The sequence below is a fragment of the Hibiscus syriacus genome, unplaced genomic scaffold (assembly GCF_006381635.1).
Source record: "Hibiscus syriacus cultivar Baekdansim isolate YM2019G1 unplaced genomic scaffold, ASM638163v2 tig00110346_pilon, whole genome shotgun sequence".
Taxonomy (NCBI): Eukaryota; Viridiplantae; Streptophyta; class Magnoliopsida; order Malvales; family Malvaceae; genus Hibiscus; species Hibiscus syriacus.
In genome coordinates this window covers 110,875-121,836 of record NW_024062697.1, presented here as the reverse complement: position 1 = coordinate 121,836, position 10,962 = coordinate 110,875, and positions in this window count along the sequence as shown.

Below are 10,962 nucleotides of genomic sequence, written 5' to 3'. Positions count from 1 at the left end.
TGAGAGGAAATCTAAATTGATTGAACCTAACTACAAAATTTTCTACATCAAAATTCTCTACCAACTCACGAAAAACTCCCAATGAATTTGTTGCACCATTATTTTAATTAAAGATCTAATCCCTGATTCTCTTACAATATTTTCTTTTTTCTTTCCCTTCAAATCTTCCATCAATTCATTGTTACACCCTAATTTGGTTCAACCCAAAGATCGAAGGATTAAAGTATTATACAGGCCATAAATGTGACTGACCCAAGAATTTCTTAAAACATTTGTAATTATCATACAAAAACCATTCATAGAAGTCATAAATAAAACGTAACATTTTAATTTACAAAATACGGGGAGTTGTTAATGATACGTCTCTAAAATATATAAAAATAGAGTTGCAATTGGAAATAATACAAAGGTCTATGACAATACACGCCCTCTAAAAAGACTCAAGACATACTCTAGACTGCAACTGATCTGGAATGTGACTATGCGATAGGCCCTCGTTTATCCTTCTACTAACATCCGTACGAAGGTAAATTTTGAATGTTGAGCTGACAAGCTCAGTGCCATACTAATAAATGTTCTATACTACATGCATTCAGTTAATGAACATGTTGGAAAGTGGGGACATGGCACACAAATGCATTTAAAAATGTATTGTGGTAGGTCTAGTGGTGTGGTCATAAGAATTTTCTGCATCGAAAGCATACACCCGACCAACTTACTCCGTCGAGTCTTGGGGCATCCAAGCCTAGTCAGCAACTGAAGTGTCTTAACACTAGCTGAGATATATCCATATATTTCTAACAAACAAATAATCGTCAACTTCTAAAGTAGCTCAGGTGTCCTAGTTATTTCCCAAGAGCCATACTAACGTCAATTTTATCTCATCCTAATTTACACAATTTCTAGTTATACTTGTATTTACTTTTGTTGTTATAATGTGTAGTCTTATTTATAACAGTTTGATGACCCTTGATCCCTTTACCCAAACACTTAAATCGAAATGGGCTTCTTATCCAACTCAGGACGAGGGTACCGATACTGAGCCATTTAGTATCGTTACTGACCCTTGAGTATCGACACTCACCCTTGGTATCAATAACAACAACAACTACTAGATTTTGAGAGGACTGTGTAGTATCGATACTCTTAGCTAGAGTATTGATACTTATATACTTGGGTATCAATACTACTCTGATTATCGATACCAAATTTTGCTTTGTTGTTTTGAAAAATTACTTAGTACCGATACTCAATATCGTACTCTACCTTCAATATCGATACTCCCGTGAGTACCGATACCAAAATTGGCTATTGAAATATGAATTTGTAGGCTAGTATCGATACTACAACCAAAGTATCGATACTCATTGAATAGTATTGATACCACATGAACTGGTATCAATATTCCCAGCCCAAAACACCCTTTGTTTTAAGCTACGCGAAGAACAATATGGTACTGTTCATCCAATATCGATACCCAAACCCATAATTACCCTATTTTGAGCATGAAAATGTGCCCTAACACTACCTATTTTCCCTTCTAAGGCCATTAAGCATTGTTTGAGTCTTATGTGAGTTATTAGGGGTTACAAATGGTCATTCTTCATGCTGAATAACATCATAAACTAAATTTACCATGACATATCCATACATGTTTCATGAACTCAACAAACCAACAATGCACACCTAATGAGCTAAAAGTGGTACAGATAAGTTAGCAATGTGTTACCTTAATGTTGGGCTGTTGGAAAACGTCCTCGACTCACCCAAGAACCAACTTCTCTTTGCCTCTTGCCTTAGAACTTTCTCCTACCTCTTTTAGTAAACATAACTAATGAAACATATTATTAACCCATTTAGAGACTTAGGTAGGGTGAGAACATGATTTCTAAACTCTAAAAATGGTTTAAAAATGCCCTTGAACCTTTAAACCCAAAGCTCATCTTAAACCCCCACTTAAGGTCTTTCATGGTTAAAACATATAAGAAAGGAGCTTGAATGAGAGCTTGGAAGATGAATATTTCATTTCTTACCTTACAATTTTGGAGTGGGGAAAGAATAACAATCAAGTTATCCCTTTTGGTCAAAAATAAGAAGAGCCAAGATAAAAGGTTGAATGAAATAGGAAGACAAGGTAGGTGAAGAAAAAGAGAGGAGACAACCTTTTTTTCCTCCAGTCGTGACCTCATTCCCATTAATTGGGATTCAACCTTTGAAATACAAAATAGGGTAATCACTCCCTTGGTCTCTTAAGCTTTGGTCATAAAGCAAAATGCCCTCTTTAACTTAAAATTGGGCTCAACCCAAGCCTGACTTCAACCAAACTTGGACTAAGACTTCTTATAAGTTAACGGAATTCTACAAAGTCCTCTCGAGTTAGCCCTAAACTATTAACTCAGGATTTAGGGTGTTACATTCATCTGATCAGGCTACACCTTGTCGAGACTTCCTATATTTTTTAAAAAACTTTAGTGTCGGTCTTTTTATAAGACTTTTATCAAATATTTTACAAGTTTAACTATTTATTTATTAACTACCTTCTTTGATTGTACACACTTCCATTCTTGGTATTCTTCTTTCTGTTTCTTTGACAATTATTTAAAAGGTTCGTTCTCCTCTTTACTCATCAACTTCCATTTCTCCAATGTTTATTTTCCCACCTAAAATTAACCATAAACGTTAATTTATAAATAATTTAACACTACATAATACTTATTCTATGAACAACATCTTTTACGTTAACATACTTAAATCAATTTGTATATCGAACGCATCTTTTTATTTTTGTATTCCTTCATTCATTTGGATACACTAAAATTGTAAACATTTTAAATTTGTAATCATTTTTCCTTCTTAAATACTTTTAATCAATAAGCATTCAAGTAACTATTACACATCTATATTGGTACTTACTAGAAGTGCATATATACACTTAGTGGTTGCTTCCGCGATTTTTTTGTCTTAAAATTTTCTTTCTTTTTCAATGTCATCTCATCGAACTATAATTGACATATCATTTTAATTCATTTTTTCCTAGAACAATTTTTTTGTTTGTGATTCTATCAATTATTGTCTTTATTTCTTTTGAGTTATGACAACATACATTACAACAATACATGTTATATACAATTTATCAAATATTGTAATCTATTATGTACATTGGAGCAATACATCTCAAATTGATAATTATAATCGTTGTCCAATATAGTAATTGACTGTAATAAGTGATTATGTACAAAGGGATAATTTCTCCATTTCAATACAATTTCAATAACAACCTATACAACCTAACATTTTTGTTTAGGCCTATAATGTTACATTACACTTGTTTTATTAACTCCAGCCTATAATGATATACAACCAAATATTTTTCATTCAACTTATAATGTTTACTTACAATTGTTTTATGAATTACAACTTACAATGTTAACATTTATATACAAGCTAAAACATTTTCATTTCATACCCTTTTAACCAAAAAAGTTATCCAACTTTTATTATAATCGGTCCCAAATTTTTTTGTTCATTAAACTCTAAACCCTAAATCCTTAATTAAAATGATTACAAACTAGGATTTCACGAACATGCCTCTATTTTCTTCAAATTGTAATTATGAGTTTTGTTCGATACTTAATTGATACTTTTCTTCCAAATATAATTATTAGTTTCACTTCTATTGCTTAGAGGGAAAAACTGATTTTAGAGGCTTTTACCCTTCAAATATTATGGAAAGTCTTTTCATTAATCAATTATGTTATCGATATTTAATCAATACTTTTCCCTAAATATTGATATTTTTCCATAAGTTCAATACTTTCCATCCTTCTTATTTTTCAGGTTTTTCAAAATTTGAAAGTATTATTTTTTGAAAAATGGTCTCTTTGCCCCTATCATTTTTGGAGCATTTTAGCCTCAACATTTTATTTTGGAGCAAAATGCCCCTGGGTGGATAGAAATCGTTAGTTTACTAACAATCAACGCTTCCTATTGATGTGGCAGGTCCACGTGTGATACAACATCATCAAAAAATATTTTTGAATTATTTGAATTATGTTTTTATAAATGTACATGTAATTAATTATAATTATAGCTGGCATCAAACGTGGACTTGCCGCATCCGTATAAAACATTAACAATTACTCAACTAGCAATTTGCATTTAACCAGGGGACATTTTGTTCCAAAATGAAATGTTACAAGCTAAAATGCTCTAAAAATGATGGGGCAAAATGACCATTTGGGCAAGCGTTGGGAAGTAATTTTATTATTTTGCTTATATAAACATATCCATACTTACCAATAATATAAATTTGTTGACTATGTAATTTTTAAATATTTTCCATGGTTTCACGACAATATTATATTAAAACCCCCCCCCATTAATTATTTTTTTGAACAATAACACCCTTAGTAGATTTGTTAGAAAAAATACCCCCAGACTGCACACGTAGGACTATCTAGTGTCCTATTCAGTGCAAGAACGTGTCTCACTACCCACAAGGCGATAGAAACATCCGACGTGGATGACCTTTTCAGATGATGTAATTTAATATTGGTATTTAATACCTCACATTTTGCGTAAAGCGAGGTTTCCGAGAAAATGAACCACACAGAGAAATTTATCATGAGTGGTATTCAAGTTACCTTGCATTTTCCAAAGCTTTAGATCTTTGTTTTCCAGAACAAATCCCATGTGTTGATAGGCATGTTCGGGTATTTAATCTTAAAATTTTGGACAATTAAAAGATTAAAGGCCTAGTATTCAAATTTTTATTTCAGTTGAGACAAATATAGAGACATGAAATTGATTTTGTTTGCGAGAGACGCATGTCGCACTTATCACGTTTGAGAGATGTAAAAAGGTTTGCAATTTTTTATGGAGGTCTGGGTGGATTATGTGACCACCTACAATCCACTCATCTTCTTGCATTCCTAAGGTTGCCAACATGGTTGCCAAACGATAATATGTCTCTTTGATAACAGAAGTAATAGGCACGCACTCCCTTCAGTGATGAATTGATTGCCTCAGCCAAGTTCGTTGTCATGTGACCATATTGTCTACACCCATCAAATGACTATATTCATTTATCCCTTGGGATTTTAGAAATGTAGTTATAACATTCCTCATTCTTGTGTCTCAATTTTTCAAACAACTTGTTAACCTCGCGTGCAGAATGCGAGTGGCCTACCTATTGAAAATGCAATAATTAATATAAATAATAAATGACAAAATATATTAATCACAATAAATTGAAAGGCATACCCATTCAAAGAACCATTTCATGTTCATCTTCGTTCCTAAATTTTTGCAAATAATTTGTAGCAATGTGGTGTAAACAATACCGATGATAAATATGGGGAGGTTGCCAAGAAGGTCCCATATGCTCGATTGCGTATTTGATCTATGCACCTCTGTTAGAAATAAGACATATCCCAGCATGATGCTCTCGCAAGACATGTGATAGAACATATCTGTGCAAGTACTTGAAGAAGAATGCCCAAGAGTCTATATCTTCCATTTCGACTATTGTGAATGCGATAGGAATCTTTTTCCTATTGTCTTCATGTGCCACTTCCAACAACATTATTTGTGTATATCTTACGTACAACCAAGTGTCGTCGATCTAAACAGTTGGTTTACTGTGCCAAAATGCAATAAAACACTATGAAAAATGTTCAAAATAGCTTGTGAAATTGGCACGCACCTTGTACGACACGGTCGTTTTTGTAAGCTAGTACAATTTCCAGTTTGACGACCATGCCCGGTATGTATTTCTTCATTAGTTTCAGCTATGGCCGAAACTCTTTGTATGATTCTTCCCATTGGACATACACTTTTTGTTGAGCATGATACCTAGCGTACCATGCTTTATGGTAGTTAACAGTATAAACATACTAAGATGTGATTGTAACTGTAGACGCTCATTTTGTCCGAGCTTTATTCAAGCCGAAGATTACATTTATGACCCAAATAGGGGCCCAAATCAGAGCAAACCCATTTGGTCGGAGCCCAAGACACGACTAACCCACAAGTGTAGGCTCAAGGGTGGAGACATCACCAAAATCTTCATCAGTTTATCCAGCAGATGCCAGACGAGTCCCATAACTGTGCAACCGTTTGGAGATACCTGCAACAAATGAGGGACGTGGGGATATCCATAAAAAAATATAACCACTCATCATCAAAAGGAGGCCGGAACACACAGAAAAGGGAGACCATTGGGGGGAAGAGAAATTTTTTATTTGTTTTGGAAAACAATAGCAGAAACAAAAGGAGAACAGTGTGTGTAAAGGAATTTTTTCTCCCCTGTATTCAAGAATCAAAGTGTGTAACAGGGATTTTTCCGATCTTATTCGAAAGCAATGAAAACTAATTTTGAGGTGTTCCTCAGATTCTTTTCGGCTCCTAGTATATGTTAGGTGTGTGCGTGTATTTATTTTTTTGAAGCAAAAGTGAAGAAAAACAACAAACGAGAGGAGTTCATCAACAACAGAAAATGAAGGCAATACATCATTTCCATTAACAACCCAACAACAAAGGCAAAATCAAGTGATACACGTTAAAAGAGAAGGCATTTGAAAAGGTTTTGTTTTTGTTTTTGTTCTTAAATCTTTCTAGCATTTATTTTGTTTTTTTTTCTTTCAAAACCAAAATAGAAAATGGGGAGAAATTAGAGATTTACCTGGGTTGTGAAGGCAGTTAAAGTCTCGTAAATTCAATTTCATCTTGATTAGGGGTTATATCGTCTAATAAAAAGGGTTGATACTAGTTATAGGAAACCAAAAAAAATTTCGAAACAAAATAAGGAAAATGAGTAAGGAGAGTGATAGGATTCTGTTACCTTGGTTGTTTGAGTCTTGTGGCCGGAGGAGAGGTGACCACCAAGGTCTGGTGGCCATGCGGTGGCGATAACAGGTTTGAATAAGGGCTCTCGACCATGGAAGCGATGAAGAATAGAAGAGGGGAAGAAGGAGATGGGTATAGGCGGCTGATTGCTATTTTAGGTGTATTTAGCTTAGGTTTAAGTTTTAGTTAGGTTTTATATTAATATTTTAGGGTTAATTAATGTTTAGCCATTGTAACTTTAGAGTAAAATTAGTGTTTAGTCTACATATGTTTAGCTTTTATTTACACTTTAGTCACATTCAGGATTGCTTTCGAATTTTGCCATTTTGTAGTTGTCCTGATTTCGTAGTTTTCCTAATTTTTGTGTTAGTTGTAATTTTTTTGGGTTATTTATGTTAAGTCCTCTATATTTATGCGTTTTTTATTCAAGTCCCTAATTTATTTTTGATTTGTATGTTGAATTTTACATTTATTTACTTTTGTCACTTTTTAATATGTACATATATATATTTTAATTTATAATTTAGCATGTTATGATTTTGTTTTTATATTTAGGTCACATGTATACATAATATGTTAATATGCATGGTTTATGATTTTTAATTAAAATATGTATATATAATTTTTTGTATATCACGTTGTATGATATTTTTAATTTTGTTTAATTAATTTTGACATGACATTTTTTTGCACGATTCGCATGGTAACCTCATTTGCATAACTCGACATATTACATAATTAGATTAAGGGTAATACCCTTTTAATTTAAAATTATTGTAAGTGGGCAGTCATAACTGATTTGAGGTCTGCTTTTAATGATTTTAAAATAAAAGTGTATCCCTAAAGTGAAACTAAAAAATTGATTCGTCACCTAAAATTTGGGAACGAGAGAAAAAGAAATGTTCGTTTATTTAAATATATCGAGAAAAGGTTGTTATATCTTTAAGATATGGTCTCGATATTTGTAAATAATCGAACATTCTTTATCTTTCTAAAACGACTTGGTAATTTTAATTTAATTATTTTGAGTATTTTTGAATATTGTAAAATTCACTTTTTTGTTGTTTTATGGGATCAAAAATTAAATTAAATTCGAATTTATAAAGTTCATTGCAAAGACGTTAATTAATCGATTAGGTACCGATTTAGGGCGTTGTGGGGGTGCTAATCCTTCCCCACACGTAATCGACTCCCGAACTCATTTTTTGGTAACGCATACCTCAATTTGTTGTTTTAATTAAAATTAATTTTTATTTAAAATGACAAAATGTTTTTGGGTGTCCAATCACACCCTAATCAAAGATTGGTGGCGACTCTTTGAACCGTATTTTTTTCGATCGTAAAGGAAATCCAAAATTTTTCGAAACGAGAGGTTTTTAAATCGCATTTGTTTTTAAATTAAAAATCAATTGAAAGAGGTAAATTAAAAATTAATGTGGTTTTTTAAAATCTCACTTTTTCACCTTTTAGAAAAAATCATTTCGACAGCTTGGCGACTCCTCTGGGGATTTTTTTAGAGAGTCAAACCGATAGTCGTTTAATTAATTGTCTTTACAATTGAAAATTACAAATTCGTTTTAATTTGATTTTTTATCCCTTGTTTGGTTTTTAATAAGTTTTGTTTGTATTTTGATTTTTTTTTAAATTTAATTCGATTAACAATTAAATAGTTGTACTAATTTGTTTGCTAATGATTTCAGATTAATTGTGTGAATTTAGGAAATTTTAAGTGTTTTTATTGTGTTTTTTCGCTTTTCCTCACACACTGCACAGTTGCATTTTCATGACATGAGCTAAAACCCTGCTCCGTCCTAATTAAGTAGGAGTCATAGACTATGCCCTCGTGTGGTTTTCACCTCCTCATGGGATAGTGGATCGCTCCTGGAGCTCACACCTTATGGTCCTCGTGATGGTAATCACCTCCGCATGGACATAAGGTGGTTTGTTCCCTCGAAATTGAACTCGATCCCCTAAAGCCTGTGATGGGCCAGGATTGAGGGTTCGGCAGCCCAATGGGGCACCGACAAGGACAATTCGAGAACCTATTATTTTAGAACCTAACCCGGCATATAGTGAACGTAGAGCCCGAACTTAGGTTGAGCCAAACCCGAACCTTAAGAATCCCGTGAGGAGGGTACACAAGGAAAAGCTTTTTTTGAGTAATTTATTTTCATTTTTTGAATAAGCATACGAATTAGATATCATGCGGTTAGGTTTATTTTTTGAACAAGCATGCGAATTAGATATCATGCAGTTAGGATTTATTTTTGTGAATAACAAAGCATGGGGGTAGATATCATGTTGGGTAGGATCTGATAAAGCATGATTGGGTAGCCAGCATGTGGGTAGGATTCTTGAACAAATTATTATCCCGATTTAATTACTTTATGTTTGCTAACCGATCTCTTGTTGTCTTTGTCTTGTTTCTTTTCTGTTTTACATTGCATTATCCATTACATGGTGTTGATTTGGGATCGATGTCCATATAGAAGGCCAGTAATATGGAACGAACGGTTCATAAAAAGGTTGAGGACAATGTCGATGTTCTGAGGTGGTCGGAATAGTCCCAACTGACCAATGGGGACAGCGTGATGCCTGGATACGTGTCGGAGTTATTTGGTTATACTCACATTAACGTGCGTCAGAATGATCTAAGTGAGCTAAATGAGATATGGGGAAGATGGACAGAAGCCGATAAGGAGATGTTTTATCAGTTGTACGACGATATTCCTTATCTTCTGGATGTTCCTATTGATCAAAATCTGTTTAGGGCATTGGCGCAGTTCTGGAATCCTGCTTATAGCTGTTTCACATTCGGTAAGTGGATATGACACCAACAATAGAGGAGTATCAAGCTTTGATTCGTTGTCCGAGGTCCCAGATAGATAGAATATATACCAAGTTGCCAGTCACTCCTTTATTTAAGAAGAAATTACTATTGATGACCGGAATGAGTGAAGATTGGGTAATTAGAAACATTAAGAAGAAGGGAGACATTGAGTGCATCTCTTGGTCTGCTTTGAAAGAAGTAATTGCTCATCATCCTGATAAGAGAAAGAAGCTTGACTTGTTTGCTTTAGGGATTTATGGGCTCGTTATTTTTCTAAAGGTACTAGGATATGTAGACGTATCATTCGTTGACCTGTTTGAAAGATTAGACAAGCGCGTGGATCCTGTTCCAGCCATTTTAGCTGAGACGTTCCGGTCTTTGAGTTCTTGTAGGCGCGAGGGAGAAGGACGCTTTATAGGATGTGCGCCTTTGCTGCTAGTGTGGATTCTGAGTTATTTCAAACATGTTGAAAGAGCACCAGGACGAGTGTTTCTAGAGGGGTTTTTGCCTTTGAAAGATTTTCTTTATAAAGAATGGCCTGGGGGCTTCACCGAAGAAAAATGGATGGTCATCTTCAAGGATATCAGAGATGGAGATATTTTGTGGCGAGCTTCGTGGAATACCTCTTCGGATATACTTTACCGATGTGGAGAGTGAGATTAGGTTCCTTTGTCAGGTATATGGGGTTCTGTTGGGTATGCACCGCTACTAGTTTCCAGACAGTATGGATCGAGGCAGTTCATTCCAGCCACGTGGAACTTGGTAGGATCGGATTTTGCATTCAAAGGAGATCAGTATAAGGGTAAAGTTAAAGGGATTACTGAGGCCTGTAAGCAAACTCGTCGCGTGAATTTGTTCACCTATGACCTCGGGTTATCTCAAGAGTACGAGCAGTGGAGAAGCGGTCGAGTAAACGATAACATCCCGATAGTGAATCCTGAAAATATTCAGCCAGTGGAGGAACAGTTGAGAGTGGTGCCATCTCCATTAGAGTTAGCCGAACGCAATTTCGAAGCAGAACGGAGACAATGGAGAATGACTTTGCAGAAATTGGAAGATGAAGTATATCAAAAGGGATTGGAGATTGACATTTAGAAGAGTAGAGCAGATCGAATTGAAAAAGTGGAGAAGCAACTTCGGCTAGACTTTGACGATCTTCGGTCAACTTATCAGCGAATGGTAAAAGCTCAGGCAGGTTCTAGCTCGAGTAAGTCTGTCGAATTGAGGCAAGAGGTGGCGAGCCTCAAAAGAGTAGCCGGAGAGAGTCAAGAAGAGCTCAAGCAAAG